This window comes from Carlito syrichta, unplaced genomic scaffold (genome assembly GCF_000164805.1).
Source record: "Carlito syrichta isolate Samal-C Ts95f unplaced genomic scaffold, Tarsius_syrichta-2.0.1 Scaffold284439, whole genome shotgun sequence".
NCBI lineage: Eukaryota > Metazoa > Chordata > Mammalia > Primates > Tarsiidae > Carlito > Carlito syrichta.
In genome coordinates this window covers 1,243-5,826 of record NW_007228535.1, presented here as the reverse complement: position 1 = coordinate 5,826, position 4,584 = coordinate 1,243, and the positions used below count along the sequence as shown (strand labels likewise).

Genomic DNA, 4,584 nt, shown 5'->3' with positions numbered 1-4,584 from the left:
CAGTGAATACATACTAAAGAAATTAGAATTGACTGGCTTTCAGATCCGGCATCTAATATCAAGTCTAAACCACTGTGAAATTGAAAGGCTTAGAGAAACCAGACGACAGCATGTTGGGTTTCCTTTTCCACTTGAAACTATCATGTTTACCCTGCTGATTGACTTAGGGGCTGCTGAAACATTATCAATTTTTTTGTTTGTTTCACAAAACTAAAATCCTACTTGCTGAGTCCTGTCGAAAGCTGACTACAGATAGTACTGCATTCAAACCTGAAGATAACTAGCCCTTCTATTTGTCCAATCTCTCTAACCTCAACAACAGAAACAGTTAAAATAGATGCAGGTACAAATGATCAGAGGTCCATTCTTCCCCTGGCATTCTTCTTCTCTTCCTCTCTTTTCCCACCTTAAAAGTCATGCAACTGTAAGTTAGAGAAGAAGATAGGGAGGTAATTAAGCACTCTGTTCCCTTTCCAACACTGAATTAGAGAAATGCATTATGTCCTGAAAGACATCAGAAACAACAAATTGCTCATTTTCTTCAGACTAATACCAGAATTCTGGAGTGCACATCTTTTACTGGCAATTCACAAATGCATACTAAATCCATACATTGACATTCTTAAAGACAAACTGTCTTGATGGAGAAACACGTGGTTTTTACTGTGTGACATATGAGTATCCCACAAGTCAGTGGGTGTTAAGAAAAGACCATTACATCAAAGATGCTGTAGTAACATTCTAACTAGTCTAAACTTGGGAATTTAAATAGTAAAACTTGCATCGTAAAGAGCCTAAATTGATGTGTTCCCGGACGCCAAAGAGTAACCTAAGGCTTGGTTCCTAAGCAAGTGAGGCTCTGGGAGGAGAGGACAACACAAAGTCCTACCTGGTAGGCATCAGGAATGTTGACCGTCTCTCCATGCTCTCCGACATAGCCAATGATGCCTTTGCCCCAGGGGACCTGCACCTCATTTGAGTTCTCTGTGCTGCTGCAAGGCAGCAGTGGAGTTCCTGCATGCACATCAAAGAATTTGGAGACCAAGCTCTTCTTGCCAGCAGCTGCCCCTTCCACCAGGAAGAGAGAGCAGCGGTCAGCGTCCACCATGAGGCAGACAAAGATAAGGATCTTGTAGCTTAGGCTGGTAAGGTCAAGGTCATTGGAGATATCCTTGACCAATTCCAGGAAGAACTGTCGCTCATTATGCTTTTTCAAGTGGCACTTGTAGTCGATGGCTGTAGGGGGATACTGAGGCAGATTGACCCTTGATTCCAGCAGCGCACTGAGAATGTGGGCTGTGGTGGGGGGCAGGGAGCTGGCCTTCCGGAGAAGTGCCCTCCGTCGTACACTGCTCAGGGGCTCCTGGGCCCGGGAGGTCACCTGTTCATCGTAGGTCCTGTTCACGTGGATGGCCTTGGAGCGGGCAAAACTCTTCCTTAGCTCTTTTTGAGAAGCTCGCCGCTGCAGGTTGCCATCACCCCGGCCGCCACTGGCCCAGCTGGGACTCAGGGGAACCCCACCACAGTCCCCGCCACTAGGAATGGGCTGACTGTGAGCAGAGCCATTTGGTCCAGTGCCACCACCAACGCTGCTGCCACCTCTGCCGGCGCCATGAGCCAAGCTGCTGGCGCTTGTCGAAGCGGGCCTTGGACCTACAGCCCCCTGACCCTGCCTGTGCCTCTGCAGCCACTTCTCCACCATCTCCTGCTTCCCCTTCCGCATCAAGTAATCCTCAAACAACTCTGGGTGCCTGTCCAGAAAAGTTTCCACCTCCCCAAAGTCCAGGCGGGAGGCTGTCATGGTCCCAGACACAGCTTTCCTCTGTCCCTCTCCACTCCAGATGTTCACCTGCCAGAGGCCTCTAGCTGTTGCTGCACATGGCTACCCCCACCAGGAGTCCCAGCACGGCGCCACCTCCCCTGCCAGCCGGAGAATAGTCCCAGCAGTAGAATCCGGCTGGGAGGTGCCCCTTCCTTCTCTGCCCGGCACCACCCCACCCCTGTCCTGCCACTCCTGCTCCGCACAGGTGCCTGGCTCTGAGCCGCTGCTGCTTCTCAGCTCCTGTTCTGGAAGCCCGGGGCTGTCGCTGCTCTTGCTCTAGCTGCTGCCGCCGCTGCCGCCACTGCTGCTGTAACCGGATGAGTGGACCACTGAGACAGGGAGGTAGGGCAGGACACGCCCCCGAGTGAGGCACCGAGCCGGAGGGAGGCGGGAGGGGGAGGAGTGAGCCGCGGACGCCAGACCAGCCAAAGTCCACCGCCCGGGATGCCAGGCGGTTCCTGGAAGAGTCTCCAGACCGCCGGAATCGGCGCCTGGGAACACGGCCGACTCCTGATTGGAATAGGACTGAAGGGGGAGCGCACCTGGTTCCTGCCTCCCTTCTTCCTTCCTTACTTCCCCAGCCCTCCCTCTTCCCCGCCTCTCAATCCCAAGCGTTTCGAGGCGGCCCCGCGGGAGCCCAGTGGGAGTCCTCGTAAGAAGAGTTGACGTTTAGCAGGGATCCGAACCCAGAGGCGCATTCCGAGGAAATGAGGATGCTCAGACAGGCAGGGGTATTTTTCTGGGATGTGACTGTGGGTTGTTGGTTCCCAGGATTCCTGGGACTGCTCAGCAACACTGCCCAGCTCCTTGTGGCTGTTCGGTAAATATTAATGGAACTGAATTTCTCTGGAATTAGCAAATGCAGTTCCCTATGTGAGTCAGTCATGACAACCAAATTCATGGACCTGGGGCGGCGGTTGGTGACTGGCAAGAAGGGTGTAAAACACTATAGTCAGCTCTCAGTATCTGTAAGAAGAGCAGACCAAGCAGAGAATGTAAGTGTTAAAGTTTTGTGATGTAATTGGAATGTTTAAGAAGCAACAGGGAGACCAGCTAGGAGATAATAAACCAAACATAGGATACTGGTAGTTTGGAGCTGCTGGCTGCCAAGAAGGTGAGTGGTGATCAAGAATTAGAGAAAGAAAAAGAATGCTTATCACAGTGTCTAGCACACAGAAAGTGCTCAATAATTGTTAGCTGTTGTATTTTATTATTATTATTATCCTAAAGTAATATGAAAACTTCACTGCACATGACCATGTCTCTGTTCACTTGAGTGATCTATCAATAAAGATGACTAGTGATATGCAGAAACTGACTCGTAAGGACTCAGCAGAGCCTATTTTAGCATCTCTTTCCAACTCTGTGTTCTGTCACATCACATAGCTTGCAATAACCATGATGGGAATGTTTACACTATAGAAATCAGAACGTGTTACCAGTAAGAGTTTTTTTTAATAGATTGCTAATTGTTAAACACTTACCAATATACAGTGAAAACAATCCAAATGTCCATTGATTGATAAGTAAAGTGTGATATATCCAAACAATGGAATGTTATTTGGTCATAAAATGGAATGAAGTACTAATACATGATACTACTTAAGTGAACCTTAAAAACTTGCAAAGTGAACGAAGCTACTCAAAGGACCACATATTGTAAAACTTCATTTATATGAAAGGTCCAGAATAGGCATATCCATAGACAGAAAGTAGATTACTTGCTAGAGGGAAAGGAAGGAGGCGACTGCTAATGCGTATTAGGTTTTTTGAGGGTCAGGAGGTAATAAAAATACATTAAAATTGATTGTGAGATAGCTGTACAATCTGTGAATATGCTAAAATTCATTGAATTGTACACCTTAAATTGGTGAATTGAATGGTGTGTGAATTATTTCTCAATAAAGCTGTTACAAAACTGCAACCATTTACTACCATGTGTCTGATCATAGTACAGCAGCAGTATTGTGCATAAAGACAAGACAGCACAGAGTAGAAATCTGATAGAAAGGAGGCAGTGAACTGCTCCCCTAACCTTAGGGAAAGGAAAGAATAGTACAACCCAGGGCTGCCTAGAAACGGAAGGCTCGTAAAGACATTTCCATAATTCCATCTTCCATGCATTTATTATATGAGTAGTTATTTAACATGTATTATGTTTCGGGTTCTGGGGACAAAAAGATCTGAAAAAACTTCTGCTTTTGATTGAAGATCTCAATCTACAGCACCAAGAGAAGTGAGACTAGATAACAAAACTGGGAAGGATGGGGTAAAGCAACAGTAGAGTGCGCCAGGAAAATGAATCAACATTTCTGGTTTGGTTTTGAATTGGCAGTAGCCATGTTCCCTGCTGGGTACATGAAGTCACTAAAGGAATTAATGGTTGAAAAAGAAAGTGAGAAGGTGACAGAACACACACAAGAGAGTACTGAAGGCTATGATGGAGGCTGATAATAAGATGTGTGTTGATGTAGCCCCAATCGCCATTTCCTCTTCACCCTCAATCTGTAGAATGGTGTGTATATTAGCCATAGTTCCAACAGAAAACTGAGTACACTCAAATTAAATTCCAAGAGGGTTAATTTACAAAGGGACTAATTACAGGGGTGACGTTTAGAACCTGGGACTTGCAGCAGCAGAAAAGTCATCACTTCTAAACCTAAGGAGAAGACGAAGAAAAAGGGTACTAGGACTCAGAAGAAGAGAGGGTTGAGAGGTGACTACTGTCTCCAAGCAAGCAGTAACAGCCTGTCAAAAGACAT

The 4,584-nt window shown here is 46.8% G+C and overlaps 1 pseudogene across 1 annotated transcript; it reads right to left on the bottom strand.

The window, feature by feature from the left end:
* Positions 1-801: 801 nt before the first annotated feature.
* Positions 802-2,172, bottom strand: LOC110595151 (annotated as a pseudogene). Its single transcript, XR_002481628.1, has one exon. The product of XR_002481628.1 is annotated as a dual 3',5'-cyclic-AMP and -GMP phosphodiesterase 11A pseudogene (transcript).
* Positions 2,173-4,584: the final 2,412 nt, after the last annotated feature.